Source organism: Canis aureus, chromosome 16 (assembly GCF_053574225.1).
Source record: "Canis aureus isolate CA01 chromosome 16, VMU_Caureus_v.1.0, whole genome shotgun sequence".
NCBI lineage: Eukaryota > Metazoa > Chordata > Mammalia > Carnivora > Canidae > Canis > Canis aureus.
The window spans coordinates 17,645,173-17,662,316 of record NC_135626.1 but is presented as its reverse complement, the minus strand read 5'-3'; the positions used below and the strand labels follow the sequence as shown (position 1 = coordinate 17,662,316).

Genomic DNA, 17,144 nt, shown 5'->3' with positions numbered 1-17,144 from the left:
TTGCAGAAGGGGAGGTGGGTGGGGTGATGGGGTAGCTAAGTGATGGGCACTGAGGAGGGCGCTTGATGGGATGAGCCCTGGGTGTTGTACTAGATGTTGGCAAATTGAACTTAAATAAAAATAATAATAAAAAATAAAAATAAAATAAAATTACTCCATTAGACACAGCAAATAGGAAGTCATTCTTGACCTTGGTAAGATCAGTTTCATGGAGGTGGAAAGACAGACAACCTTTCCAAGAAGCTTGGCTTTATTTTTTTTTTTTTAATATTTTATTAATTTATTCATGAGAGATACAGAGAGGGAGAGGCAGAGACACAGGCAGAGGGAAAAACAGGCTCCATGCGGGGAGCCTGATGTGGGACTCAATCCCGAAGCTTGGCTTTAAAGTAGAGGAGAGGGGATCCCTGGGTGGCTCAGCGGTTTAGCGCCTGCCTTTGGCCCAGGGCGCGATCCTGGAGTCCCGGGATTGAGTCCCACATCAGGCTCCCTGCATGGAGCCTGCTTCTGCTCTCTCTCTCTCTGTGTCTCTCATGAATAAATAAATAACGTCTTAAAAAAAATTAAAGTGGAGGAGAGACAAAGATAGCAATCTTTCTTTTCCCTCCAAAGAAATTCGGACATGTCTTTATGCTGAGGGGAGGTTGCCACTTGAGAGTAGTTGACAATATAGGTGAAAAGAGGACTGACAGCAAAATCCCTTACTAGAAGAAAGCATATTTAGAACAAATTATATGTATAACCCACTGAAGTGGATACCTTGCTTTTCTGATCATAGCCAGTTTACTTTCCTAGTTTACTGTAACTTCCAATTGTTCTGGAGTACATTTTTACTCCTAAGTCTCACACAACAGGTCTATTTATCTCACTGCTTACCAGTTGAAGAACCAAGGTTTTTTTTTTTTTTTTTTTTTCTTACTGCACTGGAGGCACAATTTCTGGTTCCTGAGTAAAACTGCTCTCTTTATAGTCCACTGAAGGAGTTTTCCTCTAAAAAAAAAAAAAAAAAAAAAGTTTCACCCCAAAAAAATTAGTAGCTCTCTTTACTGCATTAGGACCCGTAGGACTCTTCCGTTTTGTTTGCTGCTCCTGTTTCAAAAACTACTAAAAACACCAACAAAAACTTGTCAAGGATTTTTCTTTCCTACCATTACCAACATATAGGGTGGTTTAATCTGTATCAACTCTTATTACTGGTCCAAAAGTGATTATACGCTTTTAGAATCTCAAAAACTCAGCTACGTACAGATTACACTGACCAGTTTACCTCCGAATTCCATGGAGTAGTTGAACCACGGTGTGTAAGAACTGGATATCCTACATGCCAGCGCAAGCTTCTCATTCTCAGCGTTATGGGGAGCGGATGTTTTGGAAGTGAGAACAGAGGAGAGCTGATAACTCTTCTTTCTCAAATTTCAGGGTGAAATGAATGCACCTGACGCCCGCGTGGCAGAAGAGCTCCGCCAGCCGAGGGCGGCCGGGCTGGACCGAGGCTGGGACTCAGCGCACCCAGGAGATTCCGCCCGGCCCAAGTATCCGCGCGCTCCCGTGAGGGCGCGCACGCGTATGCCGTCGTGTCTCGCGCAGGGTCGGCCCTGTCAGGCGGGAAATCTCGCGAGATCGGAGACTGGGCTGACTGTCGGGAGGAGGGGAGTGGTGTTGGGGAAGGGGGGGGAGCCTGGGCAGCGGCCGGGCTCTGTGGCTTCAGGGCTCGGAGAGAGAGAGAGAGGGAGGGTGGCAAAGATAGTGAGTCGGTGCCGCCGCCTGTTTAAGGAGAGAGGAGGGGTCCCGCTTGCCTGCGCCCTTCGCGGGCCGAGAGCGCGAGGCACCCGCGAACCTCTGAGGCCTCCCGGCCCCTGGGGACCCCGCCCCGCCGCCGGCCGGCCGGCCCGCGGCCTCTCTTCCCTTTGTGAGCGCCCCCTTCCCAGGGGTGGTGGTGGTAGCGGAGGGCTGTGCGTGGGCCCGCCCGCCGAGGGGCCGTGGCGGGGGACGAGAGGGCCTCGGCTGTGTGAGGACGGACGGCGGCCGAGGCCCGGGCCGGTTCCCCCGAGGCGGCGGCAGCGGCGGCTCCCAGCACTTCCCCGCGCCATCTTAGCTGAGCCCCAGCGCTGAGGGCGCCTCCTCGACCCCGGTCGTCCCCTCGCCCCCTCCCCCCCCCCGCCCCTTGTCGCAGAGCTTGGGCTGGGCGGCTTCTGGGGCTGGGGGGGGGGGAGCGGCGGTCGGTCGCCAGGCCCCCTCCTCCTCACTCCTCGCCCTCCAGCGTAGCGGCTACCCGAGCGCTGCAGGGGGCTGTGCCTGCCTACTCCGCCCCAGACCTGTCGGCGAAAGGGTAAGGGCACCTCTGCTTTGGGAAAGGGAGACTTGGAGGGGGCGGGGAAATTCGGCCCACTCTGGCCCCTCCGGGAAGGGAAGTGGGGGTGGGGTAGGGAGGGAGACTAGGAGGGTCTGTGATTCTGTGGGTGGGGTGAAGAAGCTGGTGAGCTGGGCTCCCTCCCGTTTTGAGGGGCAAGAGCAGTTACATTCCTCTTTCCTGAGGGTCACCGGAAGGAGTGGTGGAAGGGGATGTCTCGAGGAAGGTGTGGCTCTCTTGGGGAGACTGGGTTGATGTGCACCCCGATTTAAAGGCGCGAGGTCCCTTTCCTTTCTGATCCCTCTGCTCCTCCCTCTCCTCCTTTGTAGTGTCTGTATTCTTGGGAAGGGTAGCCTGCTAGGTGGCTTCCACCCCTGCTCAGGAAATCTATACTCCTATAGGGGTGATGGAAGCGTTTCTCTCCCCCTACCCTTCCCCCTTCCCCCTTCCCCATCCTTTAGTCTACTGCAATGCTGCAGAAGTCCAAGGCAGTTTCTTCTTCATACACAGGCCTGTGTGTACACTGAAGGGAGGGGGAGCTGGAGAGGGAAGTAATGGCGCTTCCCTTGGAAAGGTTACCCTTTTCCCTTTGGTTTTAAATCGATAACAGTACCGGTTTAATATTCTTCCCCTGAGATCTGTCCCTGGGAAGTGTATCTGTTCCTCTTGTTATTGTTGGGAGATATGGCCTCTCGAGAGGGACCCTGCCATGTTTGAACAGTTTTGATGTCTCTCTCGATCTCTTTTAAACACTAGAGTGACAATTTTTTTTGTGTGTGTGTGAGCATATTGGGTTTTCACTGTGATTCAAATAAAATAATTTTGTACTGTTTCATACCCCTCTCCTTTTTCTTTCTGTGACTGTAGTAGTTCTTGGAGAATTTTTAAAGATTAATACAGGCCGTCTGATGGACATTCTCCTTGAGCTGTGAATTTTTAGGGTTCATTCTATTTTGTATAACATTGAAATTTTTCTGAAAATGATTAGGTTACAAACCTTTCTGTAGAAATGCTTTGTTTCTTAAAGAAATGAGAAAACAGACTCTAATTTGCCTAATTATGCTGTGATAAGATCTGTGTTATGTAGTCAGTCATTTTTCCACTTCTTTTGCTTCATGTCATATTTGTTTAAAACAAATCATCCTATCTGGTTTACAGTAGTACTTGTTGGTTTTGTCCTTAGTAGAGTAGAAATAAATAAAAAATAAAAATTTTAACATTCTGGAAGTGTGTTGCCAATTGCTTTTTGTGATCAAAGAGTAGCCTTGAAGTCTATTCATACTTTTTTTCTTTAAGTATTTAGATTTACTGATGAAGTGATTTTAAAAATGTTTCATATATGAATGTTCTTGGATTAATTTTATTATTATTTTTTTTTACAAAGCAATGAAGACTAAAATATGTACAGATATGGGTTGTTTTGATATTTTACTAACAGGTTATATTTGGTGTTTAAGCTTTGCTTAGTCGGTGACTTATTTTAAAATACTTCCGAATGCCATGTATATTTAATGTTGTTCATCAGACCTGTTTAAGGTGTGTTTGTTGCATTTTGAAACCTGGGTTAGGTAGGACTGGAATTTAAAGATGTTAGTAGTTTTCAGCACTAATTTAATTTCTGTCATCTCACTTCATAATTTTGATATAGGGAGGCATGTTAATATGTTAAATCAGTTTATTTTTCCTCAAAAAGTAGAATTCTCCTTGTTTTCTTTATTCCCTTTTTATTTGAATTCATTTTGACTTAAGCAGTACTTTGGATCTTTATTTCATGGCGCAAAGCTGCATGTTGTGGTGTGTAGAGTTTCCCCTTATATGGGAAATTATGCCATAAAGTCGAATTCTGTATGCTATGGTTTGTTGTTGATAATTCATATATACAAGTATGTATAAACCCAAGCATACTGCTCAGCAAAGACTGATGTTTTTGTCCTGGAAAGATGCAGGCAGAGAAGATTTGTCAACAAAGGCTGCAAAACTTAAGGATGTACACATAATATAAGTAAGGTTACTTGCTCTATTTCAAAATGCATGCTAAACTAAGAGATACTCTTAAGAACAATTAAAAAGAAACATTGTTTTCCATAGCTTGTAGGAATTCTAAAAGTGGTAAAAGTGTGTTCTTTATCAATTAGATAAATTCACTATTAGGAGAAAACTGCCTGAGGGTTACTTCAGCTGACCTCGATGCCACTGTCAGAATACTGAGAGCTGTTAAGTCTGGGTTTGGTTGATTCCAGTTTAGTATGGTACTCATGTTTCTAAATAGTTCATCTACAAATGGCAGTGTACATCACTTCCTGTTCTTTCACAACTGACTCTTTTTCTGGATTCTCTTTTAATGACTTAACTTTTGGCATTCTGATATCTGATTTGTTAATTTGGTTATAATTCTCATGCTTTATAGATGGAAGACTTTCTAAGAATCAACTGGGTTTAATAATCTAAGATTATCTTGACAGTAACAAAAATTCTTCCAAACAGAAGGATAGTTTCTCAAACATATTTAAACTATGAGAAGTTTTAAAGAAATGTAACAGTGTACAGGACCAAAAATATGAGTGAATTGAATAGAAAATAATTGTATTTTCTGTAATATGAATTTGGAGAGAACTGTGGATATGGCAATTTTTTTTTTTAATTTTTATTATTTATGATAGTCACAGAGAGAGAGAGAGAGAGAGAGAGGCAGAGACATAGGCAGAGGGAGAAGCAGGCTCCATGCACCGGGAGCCTGATGTGGGATTCGATCCCGGGTCTCCAGGATCGCGCCCTGGGCCAAAGGCAGGCGCCAAACCGCTGCGCCACCCAGGGATCCCTGGATATGGCAATTAATTGAATGTGTGTTAATATTAAACAAGCTTTCTGTGTATCAAGGCACATACACATTTGGTCCAATGTTATGATGCCATTCCATTAATAAAAAAAAGTTGATTATAGAACACCAGAAAGACTAGATGCTCTTTTAAAATTTTAATTAATTAATTATTTTAAAAGGCATGGGGTTTAACTCAATAACCCTGGGATCAAGACCTGAGCTGAGTGGGGATGCCTGGGTGGCTCAGCGGTTGGGCATCTGCCTTTGGCTTGGGGCGTGATCCTGGGGTTCCCGGATCCAGTCCCACATCAGGCTCCTTGCGGGGAGCCTGCTTCTCCCTCTGCTGTGTCTCTGCTTCTCCCTCTCCTATGTCTCTGCCTTTCTCTCTGTATTTCTCTTTAAAAGAAAAAAAGAAAAGAAAAGACCTGAACTGAGATCAAGAGTCTCATTGTTAACCAACTGAGCCCACCCAGGCACCTCAAGACTAGATGCTCTTTTTTTTTTTTTTTTTTAAGATTTTATTTATTTATTCATGAGAGAGAAAGAGAGAGAGAGAGAGAGGCAAAGACACAGGCAGAGGGAGAAGCAGGCTCCATGCTGGGAGCCCGATGTGGGACGCGATCCCGGGACTCCAGGATCACGCCCTGGACTGAAGGCAGGCGCAAAACCTCTGAGCCACCCAGGGATTCCCAAGACTAGATGCTCTTAACTAAACATAAAGGTTATAATTTATTTTAGTAGTTTGCTGGTACTTAGTGGATAGAAATATTTAATAAATCCAGAAATTACCTAGGGGCCAACTGTTGGCATTAAAATTAGGTTTGAGATTAATCTGTTATTCACATTACCTGGAAGTAAATTCTGTGTTTTTCATTTGGCTGATTTGTGTATTAAAATCAGTTAATTTTTTCTTTGTATCCTTTTTGGTTATCAGTAGTGTCAGTTACAATGATTACATTTGTACTAATTTAACCTTTCATAGGAATTTCTTTGGTATGTATTAACTGCTGTTCAGTTCAGGATCATATATGAATGAGACTTTTCTAAAAAGTGTTATTTCAAAGTCTTGCATAAAATTGAAATTGTTAAACAGAGTGCCAATGTTATGTTTGCCTTTACATTTCTATATTTGTTTGTGGCTGGAATTTTTTTTTTTTTTTTTTTTTTTGTATTCTTCAAGATTTCAAATTCTAAGGTGTAAGTGAAAAAGATACAAACCTGTCTTATTTCATTCCATTACATTCCGTTTTTGGATTAAAGCATTTTAAGTTTTAGTGGTAAAAATTGACGTTTAATTTCATTGAAGATGTCTCAGACCTTCTAAAAAATCCACATGAATTAAAAAGTTCTGTGGAGGGTCTAGAAATAATTCCTCTCAATTGGGATGTATCAACATTTGGTAACAGTTATTTCTGTCAGTCTCTTGCAGTTGTGCTAGAAGCAGACTTTTTGGACTGTAATACAGTCAAACGCAGCATCTTTTTACTTACTGACAAAATTAAGTGGCCCATAAAAGGTGGAAAGGTTTTCAAAATATAAGTACCTGGCATGTAAATAAAGTAAATGAAAGTACAAGTATACAGCCTGTTAAAAATGCCAATATCTGTGATATTTAATCATAACTACCTTTTTTTTTAAATTTTAGTTTTTATGTAAGCTTTAGGGCTTGAGTTCATGACCCCAAGATCAAGAGTTGCATGCTCTACAGACTAACCCAGCTAGTTGCCTCTAAACATAACTACTTTTTTTAAAAAAGGATTTTATTTACTTGACAGAGAGAGAGCACTCCAGCTAGCGCAAGCAGGGGGAATGGCAGAGGGAGAGGGAGAAGCAGGCTCCCCACTAAGCAGAAAGCCGTGACTCAGGGCTCAATCCCACTATCCCAGGATCATGACTTGAACAGAAGGCTGACACTTAACTGAGCCACCCAGGCGCCCCTAAACATAACTATTTTTTTTAAAGATTTTATATATTTATTCATAAGAGACCCAGAGAGAGAGGCAGAGACCTAGGCAGAAGAGAAGCAGGCTTCCCATAGGGACCTTGATGTGGGACTCAATCCCAGGACCCCAGGATCCTGACCTGAGTCAAAGGCAGACACTCAACCACTGAGCCAGCTACGTGCCCCTAAACATAACTACTTTTAATTAACTAATTTTAAAGATGTTAAACTTATCTTTAAAGTTGAGAAGAGGCTGTCTTTTCCTTTTGATAAACCTATTCAGTAAAAGTGTTATGCAGATTAAGAAGTAGATGAATTAATTATTCCATTTAGAAAGACATGCAAATTTAGTTTCTTTAATATTTTATTTATTTATTTGACAGAAAGAGCACAAGCCGGGGGAGCAGCAGGCCGAGGGAGAGGGAGAAGCAGGTTCCCCACTAAGTAGGGAGCCTGAAGTGGGGCTCTATCCCAGGTCTATGGGATCATGACCCAAGCCAAAGGCAGATGCTCAACTGACTGAGCCACCCAGGCACCCCCAAAACTTAGTTTCTGAGAAAAGCACTGACAAATAATGGAACAAAATATTCTGATTTGCAGCCACTGATAATAATACTGGCACTTAATATATCTTAATTTCACCATTTATTAGCTGTGTAACTTCTTTATGTAACTTTTTAAGTCTTACTTTCCTCACCTATAAAATGAAGATAGTATTTTACAAGGTTGTTAGGTTTAAATGGGATAACTCTTCTTAAGTTCTTATTGCCTGATACATAGTAAGTGCTCAAAAAGTTGTTGGCTGTCAAGTACTAGCAACTTAGTAAATGTTTACAAATTAATACATGGAGCCTAATATTTAAGACTGAAGGGCATTCCATAATTTTGATTTGGATTAATACATTTGGAGCTTAACATATATCTTTGAAAGGAATAGAATTTTTAAGCAACAGTAGCTTACAAACTTTTTGTACCTCTGGTGGACTGCTATGTAAGAGACTTTCTTTCCCATTGGTTCTTGTTTTTGTCTTTGTTTTTTTAAAGATTTTATTTATTTATTCATGAGAGACACAGAGAGAGAGGCAGAGACATAGGCAGAGGGAGAAGCAGGCTCCCTGTTGGGAGTCTGATGCAGAACTGGATCCCAGGACCCCGGGATCACAACCTGGGCCAAAGGCAGACGCTCAACCACTGAGCCACCCAGGTATCCTCGGTTCTTGATTTTTATATTTAAAAGTCAGCTGGTGTCACTCTTCTACTTCCTGGAGCTCTCTCCACCTTCCTAGCTTTGAAGGAATCTGAAAAACTCATGCTCTTCTAAGCTTATTTTTATAGGTATCCTTTGTGTGTCCTTACCTTGAAAGTGCTTTGTATTCTACAATGTATTAATTAACAAATGTTAAGTGGTGATCATATGCCAGTAAGACATGGTTTCTGCCCTTGAGGAATTCTGTCTTTTCATATTTTCCACCTCTTGAATATTTTCTTAAAGTAGGTACTCATGAAAGTAAGGAACTACAATGGTCGCCAGATCCTCTAAGCCAGTGCTTTTAAAACTTTAGGTTATGACTTATTAATGGCTTGTGAATTCAATTTAGTGTGTCACAGTAACAGTTTTTTAAAATTAAAAATAGTAGGGCAGCCCTGGTGGCTCAGCAGTTTAGCGCTGCCTTTGGCCCAGGGTGTGATCCTGGAGACTTGGGATCAAGTCCCACGTTGGGCTCCCTGCATGGAGCCTGCTTCTCCCTCTGCCTGTGTCTCTGCCTCTCTTTCTTTGTCTCTGTGTCTCTCATGAATAAATAAATAAATAAATAAATAAATAAATAAATAAATAAATAAATCTTTAAAAATAATTAAAAATCGTAAATAACAATGTGGTATGTAAGGGTAAGCATTCTAATGAGAAACCTTTTTTTTTTTTTTTGCTGTATTTTTATGTGTTCTGGATATACAGTTAAATTTTCTTGAAATTTTTTTCAACTCATCCTTTTTACTTTTTTTTTTTTTTTAAAGTTTGTTTATTATAGTAATCTCTACACCTAACATGGGGCTTAAACTCACAGCCCCAAGATCAAGAGTCGCATGATTTTCCAACTGAGCCAGTGAGGCACCCAGCATCCTTTTTATGTCTAATGTCTCTGAAGTATGATAAAATAAGTGTACTTTCAATCTCTCCTGATCTAATCTCTAGTCTATTTGGTAGTTATGTATATTTACATTTCTTAGGCTTCAAGTCTTGTTAGGGTACTGAGGACTCTGTCTAAAAGATCCTGATTAGAGTACCAGCAATTTTGGGTGTGATGGTAACTTCTGAGGTTTTTATATTGATTTTTATATTTGGGAACCTGTATTATCATGTATCTAGAGTCACATTATGTCTTTGAGTACAGTTACTTAGGATTCACAGAATTTATTTTTGGGTCACTGGGGTGGTTCAGTTGGTTAAGTGTTGGACTCTTAAGGATTTCAGATCAGATCATGATCTCAGGATCCTGGGATCCATCCCGTTTCAGGCTCTGTGCTCAGCAGAGAGTCTACTTCTCTCCGTATGTCCCTCTCCCTGCTTATGCTCTCTCTCACTCTCTTACTAAAATAAATAAATCTGGGCAGCCCGGTGGCTCAGCGGTTTAGCGCCGCCTTCAGCCCAGGGCCTGATTCTGGAGACCCAGGATCGAGTCCCATGTCGGGCTCCCTGCATGGAACCTGCTTCTCCCTCTGCCTGTGTCTCTGCCTCTCTCTCTCTCTCTCTCTGTGTCTTTCATGAATAAAGAAATAAAATCTTTAAAAAAAAATAAATCTTGGGGCACATGGATGGTGCAATTGGTTAAGTATCTGCCATCAGCTCAGGTTATGATCCCAGGAGCCCCACTGTGGACTCTGTGCTCAGCAAGGAGCCTGTTTCTCTTTCTCTCTCCTCCTGCTGCCCCCCCTCCCCTTGTGTTCTATCAAACAAATATTTTAATATATATAAAAACATATATCTTAAAAAATTATTTTTTAAAAAAGGAAAACTTTATTTGGAACATATTGAGAAAATGTCTTATTTTTATTTGGGGCATATGTGGATTTTTAAAATTATATTTTATTTTATTTTTTATTTTTTTAAATTATATTTTAATAGGATTTATAAGGTAACTTTAAATATATTAAACTAAATAACTAAATAAATAAATATATTAAACAAAAAAATAAATATATTAAACAAGTAAAGTATATATATATTTTTTTATAACAGGAAATTTTTTTTTTTTAAGATTTTGTTTATTTATTCATAGAGACAGAGAGAGAGGCAGAGACACAGGCAGAGGGAGAAGCAGGCTCCATGCAGGAAGCCCGATGTGGGACTCGATCCCGGGTCTCCAGGATCACACCCCAGGCTGCAGGCGGCGTTAAACTGCCGAGCCACTGGGGCTGCCCGTAAAGTATATTTTTAAAGTTTCTTTGTGCTTCAGTGCATGACATCTAACCATATCCTTATGTTTTGATTGATGTTCTTAGTCCAGTTGTAGTTACGAGTCTCTAGTTTGTATTTTTTTTTAAGATTTATTTATTTATTTATTAGAGAGAGAGAGGGGGGGGGGCAGAGACACAGGAGGAGGGAGAAGCAGGCTCCACGCCGGGAGCCCGACGCGGGACTCGATCCCGGGACTCCAGGATCACGCCCTGGGCCAAAGGCAGGCGCCAAAACGCTGAGCCACCCAGGGATCCCCCTCTAGTTTGTATTTTTGATTGATTTCTTCAAATTTATTTCCACTGAGACTGAGAAAGAAATTTCAGAAAAAGTTAACAGTATTACTGGACAAGGTCAAGGTTTTTCCTTTTTTGCACTTAGAAATTTAGTGTTATTCAAACTTGGGAAGGCTTTCTCTCTTGGCCCAAAGCATCCGTATTCCTTTTTTTTTTTTTTTTTTAAGCATCCGTATTCTTGATTGTAAAGACCAAAATTACTTGGGACGCCTGGGTGGCTCAGTGGTTGAGCGTCTGCCTTCGACTCAGGGCATGATCCTGGAGTCGTGGGATCAAGTCCCACATCAGGCTCCTTGCATGGAGCCTGCTACTCCCTTTGCCTGTGTCTCTACCTCTCTTTCTCTTTGTCATGAATAAATAAATAAATCTTTAAAAAAAAAAGACTAAAATTATTTATCTATAGTTGTACTTGATAAGGAAACTTTACTCTTTATTGTTGCATAGAAACTGTAATGTGTTTGATGGTATTTAATATACAGAGTTTTGGTAATCTCATGTTGTGTATATGGTAGGTGATGACTGTGATGTAGGGACCATCACATTATAGGAGTATGGTATTTGTTTTTTGTTTGTTTTCCCTTAGAATTCAAGAGTTCTGAATCCCGGAGGAGCAATATAACACGGTTACTTTCAGATTCTTTACCTTTTGGGAGGGGAGGAGCGTGGGAGAGGGAGACTCTTTAAGCTGGGTGTGGCCTGATGCAGGTGTTAAGCTCACTACCCAGAGATCCTGTGAACTGAAGTCAACAGTTGTATGCTTAACTGACTGAGCCACCCAGGCACCCCTCATATTCTTTACTTTGCTGTATAATTGTTAGTGCTAAATTTTCCATTATCTAGAAAAGCAGAAATAATTTTAAAGTAGACTAATGAAAAGATACTTTTATCTTCAATTTAGGTACTGACAGATATTTTTGTGTATTATGTGAGAATGTTCAATTCTACAAAATAATGCTGTAAAACTTTAAAAGGATTTTAAGAAGGAAAAGATGTGAAAATTTTCTATTTAGGAAAGAAGTGTCCTATAATAGACTTGGTTATTAGCAGTGGAAAGTATAGAATTTGGGTATCTTTTTGTTTACATGACATTTTGATTGAACTAATTATACATACAAATGTATAGTAAATGGGTTGGAGAGAACCACTATGTTCAAGAATAGTATAGCTTAAAAGATAATAAAAATACTGACATGAATTTTGTTCTTGTAGTATGTATTAGATAATTCAGTAAGTTAAAAGAATAAGTTTATTTATTCATGAGAGACACAGAGAGAGAGAGGCAGAGACATAGGCAGAGGGAGAAGCAGGCTCCTTGCAGGGAGCCCAGTGTGGGACTCCATCCTGAGTCTCCAGGATCATGCCCTGGGCTGAAGGTGGTGCTAAACCACTGAGCCACCCAGGCTGCCCCTGTTTTGAGAACTTTAAATAGGCATCAAAAACTTTTCCTTATCAGATTTAAAATGTAGATATTTTAATAATGTATCATTTGTTCAAAAATTTGCCTTCAGTTGATAATGAGCCTCCTGATATTTTACTCTAAACAACTAAATTTAATGGGCATCTATTTAATTTAAAAGTTTTGGAAGTACAGATTTCGTTCAACCCTCCAGGTGGTGGTGTGGAATATATTAGGGTGGGAATGGTGAAAGAGTAAGCAAACACCCAAAATATGTTTTCTGACTCTTTGAGGTGGTACATCCAGTCATTAACAATAAAATGGTTCTATTTTTGAGATATGAAATGTTTATTAAGTAACAAAAAAAAACTAGTTGTTTTTGACAATTTGTTAAGGTGAACTGTTATTCTGTTAATATAAATTATATTGGATTAAAGATAAGTGGAGTGGTATCCCAAATTTTAGTAACCATTATTTTACTCTGCCTTATTCTGTTAGCACTGTGATAATGAGATTAAAACATTTTTTTGAAAAGTGTTCTTTTTTAAATCCTTTTGAAGCATAGTCTCTAAGCTGTTTGGTTTACTCATGCTTTTCTTAATATGGAAATCAGTGTCACTTTTAACACTTCTGAGATAGGATATAACATATCTTGTTGGTATATACTATGAAAACATCAATCAAAATAATAATTCATGAAATTTGAATTTAAACTACCAGTATACTGGTATACTGGGTGCTTGGCTGGCTCAGTCTGTAGAGTACGCAACTCTTATTCTCAGGGTCATGAGTTCGAGCCCCATGTTGGACAAGGATCCTACTTTAAATAAATAAATATCTTTGGAAGAAAAAAGTAAAGACTACCAGTTTAGCCAGTAAGCTACATAGCTTTAGTTATATTTTAATCAAAAGAAGATTAGCCAGTAAGTTTAGCCAGTAAGCTACATAGCTTTAGTTATATTTTAATCAAAAGAAGATTCCGTAATAACACATGTATTTTTTTTTTTTTTAAGATTTATTTATCTATTCATGAGAGGCACAGACTGAGAGAGAGAGAGAGGCAGAGACACAGGCAGGGGGAGGAGCAGGCTCCTCCCAGGGAGCCCTATGCAGGACTCCAGGATCCTGGGGTCACGACCTGAGCTGAAGGCAGGCGCCCAACCACTGAACCACCCAGGCGTCCCAACACATGTATTTATTATAGATTTTTGAGTCCTGTATTCTAGGCACTGTGCTTATAATGACATCTATTTATTATACATTTTGAGCGCTGTTTGTTAGGTATTGTGCCAGGATATAAAAAATGAATAAGACTTGATCCTTCCTATTGTTCAGGTTAGTAGGGATACAGACTTGCAAATAAGTACCTTTGATAATGCAGTGCAAGGTTTCTTTCTTTTCTTTTCTTTCTTTCTTTCTTTCTTTCTTTCTTTCTTTCTTTCTTTCTTTCTTTCTTTCTTTCTTTCTTTCTTTCTAAGATTTTATTTATTTATTCATAGAGACAGAGAGAGAGAGAGAGAGAGGCAGAGACACAGGCAGAGGGAGAAGCAGGCTCCATGCAGGGAACCCGACATGGGACTTGATCCTGGGTCTCCAGGATCACACCTCAGGCTGCAGGCGGCGCTAAACCGCTGTGCCATGGGGGGCTGCCCAGTGCAAGGTTTCTGAACCATGGCAGTACTGATGTTTTAGGGAGGATAATTAATTGTTATGGGGATCTTTGTGATGTATTATAGGATATTTTGCAGCATTTCTGGTCTTTAACAATTAGATGCCAGTAGCACTCCCTCCTTCCTGTGACAATCAGAAATGTCTCCAGACATTGCCAGATGTCCCCTGGAGAACAAAATCACTTCTGCTTGAGACCCACTGGTGTAGTGAATGCTAAGAATGTACAGAATTGTAGCACAACAAAATAAGTGATATTTAGGTGGAATGATCCCTGAGGGAGTGAGATTTTATGTACGTCTTAGAAAAAAATAGGAGTGGAAAGGATTTTAAATACCTGAGAGCATGAAAGATCAATATCTAAGAGGGTGATTACTAATAGTTTGTGGCCATAGGTTATTTATGTGGTTTGAGTTATATATTTGGTAATATGAAAGTGAAAGTTACATTGGGGCCATTTTATGTTTTTCTTTTTAACTAATTGAGGCATAACTAATACAGCAGGGTATGTAAATATTAAGTGTAAGCTTGTTGAATTTTTGCAGATGTATACAGTCATGTAACCATGATACAGAACATCATGGAACATTTCTAGCATTTCTTACAGTTCTTTCTTTTTTTTTTTTTTAACATGCTTTAAATTTTTTTTTATTTTTTTATTTTTTATTTTATTTTATTTTTTTTATTTTTATTTATTTATGACAGTCACAGAGAGAGAGAGAGAGGCAGAGACACAGGCAGAGGGAGAAGCAGGCTCCATGCACCGGGAGCCCGATGTGGGATTCGATCCCGGGTCTCCAGGATCGCGCCCTGGGCCAAAGGCAGGTGCCAAACCGCTGCGCCACCCAGGGATCCCTATTTCTTTTTTTAAAAAAATATTTATTCATGAGAGACACAGAAAGAGAGAGGCAGAGACACAGGCAGAGGGAGGAGCAGGTCCCATGTAGGGAGTCCGATGTGGGACTTGATCCCAGGACTCCAGGATCATGCCCTGAGCCGAAGGCAACGCTCAACTGCTGAGCCACCTAGGCGTCCCTTACAGTTATTTCTTGAAGGGCCATTATTGTGCTATTCCTAAGTGATGCAAAAATCATATAAAAGCAGCTGTGTGATATGATCATATTTATGTTTTTTTTTTTTTTTAATGATAGTCACAGAGAGAGAGAGAGAGGCAGAGACACAGGCAGAGGGAGAAGCAGGCTCCATGCACCGGGAGCCCGATGTGGGATTCGATCCCGGGTCTCCAGGATCGTGCCCTGGGCCAAAGGCAGGCGCCAAACTGCTGCGCCACCCAGGGATCCCTATATTTATGTTTTTAAAAGATTATTTTGGAGATCTGGGAAATAAATGGACAGAGATTATATGTAGGGAGACTGGTTAGAAGGTTATTATAGATTATAGATGTCTAAGTGAAGGATGCCTGGTGGCTCAGTGGTTGAGCCGTCTACCTTTGGCTCAGGGAGTGATCCCAGAAATTGAGTCTCACATTGGGCTCCCTGCATGGAGCCTGCTTCTCCCTCTGCCTGTGTCTCTGCCTCTCTCTCTCTGTCTCTTGTGCATAAATAAATAAAATCTTAAAAAAAACACACACACAAAAGAAACCTTAAAAAAAAAAAAGAAGTCTAAATGAAGAGAGCTGATATGATGAATTTGAGAGAGATTAAGGCAGAAAAATTGATGGGATTGGGTGTTTACTAGAGGTAGGGGACGGATATGTTGAGGATGACTGTTGTTTTTTTTTTTTTTAAAAGATTTATTTATTATTCATTCAGAGAGAGCGAGAGAGAGGCAGAGACACAGGCAGAGGGAGAAGCAGGCTCCATGCAGGGAGTCCAATGCGGGACTCGATCCAGGGTCTCCAGGATCACACCCCGGGCTGCAGGCGGCGCCAAACCACTGCGCCACCAGGGCTACCCTGTTTTGTAAGCAAATAAGAAAAATATGATTTTGGCTTTCGTTGTGTGTTAGGAGAGACTAGGTAGTGTTGTGGTAACAAACAGTTAAAAAATGTTAGTGGCTCTTAACAGGACTTTTTTTTTTTCTTGACATGCTATATGTATAGTGTGGTTGTTGGGGGATTCCGCTTGTTCTTGTTATGCAGGGTCTCAGACTGATGGAGGCTCCATTTCAACATGTGGTTCCGTGATCTTCATGGTAATAGGAAAGATAATGTTGCTAATAACTCACTGGCTCTTAAAGTGTCTAGAAGAGGGTCCTATAATTTTGGCTTACTGTTCATTGGCCAAAGCAAATCTTATGGTCTTAACAGATTTCATAGAAGTGGTAAGGAAGTGCAGTCTTACTATGTGTCCTGAAGAGAAGTGAACGTCAATATTTGCCATATGTTGAGTTATAGTTTAGTCTTTTAAAAAATGAATTATGTTGAAACTTATGGTAAGAGTGTTATTAGTAATAAGAACTGCCAATTATTGAACTGGAGAGCTAGTTGTATTCTCCTTGATTAAGTAGCATTTACTTGGCACTAGGGTGGAAAGAGGAAAAAAACTTTTTGATTGACTAATCAATCACATATTGCTAATTAGACTTAACTTTTTTAAAAGATTTTATTTTTAAGTAATCTCTACACTCAGGGGCAGCCCTGGTGGTGGAGTGGTTTAGTGTCACCTGCAGCCTAGGGTGTGATCCTGGAGACCCTGGATCGAGTCCCACGTCAGGCTCTCTGCATGGTGCCTGCTTCTCCCTCTGCCTGTGTCTCTGCCTCTCTCTCTCTGTGTGTGTGTCTCTATGAATAAATAAATAAAAAATATAAAAAAAAAATCTCTACACTCAGGCCTCAAACTCAAAACGCTGAGATGAAGAGTTGCACACTTCACTGATGAAACTGGCCAGGTGCCCCAGCCTTACTATTGTTAATTAGACTGAAATCACCAGTGGTATCCTATAAACTACATTTTTTCCCAAGATATTACAGAAATTTTGCAAGTTTAGACAATTTACTACATTTTAAGAATTCAAAGCTGCTGTTTTTTTTTTTTTTTAACATTTTTCTTTTAAGTAATCTCTACATCTATCATGGGACTTGAACTTAAAACACCAAGGTCAAGAGTTGCATGCTTTACAAACTGGGCCAGCAAGGAGCCCTAAACCTGATGTTTTGTATTCATTAATTTTTTTTACCACTTTCTGATATCTGCCTATATTATATTAGAGTTATTATTAGTGTTTGTGAAAATTTTTCATCATTTCTTTGTACGTGAAATAG

The 17,144-nt window shown here is 40.3% G+C and overlaps 1 protein-coding gene and 1 long non-coding RNA gene across 4 annotated transcripts in view; one reads left to right on the top strand and one right to left on the bottom strand.

The window, feature by feature from the left end:
• Positions 1-1,886, bottom strand: part of LOC144286002 (uncharacterized) — a 57,414-nt gene extending 55,528 nt beyond the window's left edge. The window contains exons 1-2 of one of the 2 annotated variants that reach the window (XR_013354129.1): positions 1,268-1,886; positions 877-990 (exon numbers count right to left, since the gene is read on the bottom strand). This is a non-coding gene — a long non-coding RNA (uncharacterized LOC144286002). The remainder of the gene's footprint in view (positions 1-876; positions 991-1,267) is intronic. The other variant, XR_013354128.1, reaches the window with a different exon arrangement.
• Positions 1,657-17,144, top strand: part of TAOK1 (TAO kinase 1) — a 158,824-nt gene continuing 143,336 nt past the window's right edge. For both annotated transcript variants that reach the window (XM_077851919.1, XM_077851918.1), the window contains exon 1: positions 1,657-2,329. The gene's annotated coding sequence lies outside the window, so the exon portion shown is untranslated. The remainder of the gene's footprint in view (positions 2,330-17,144) is intronic.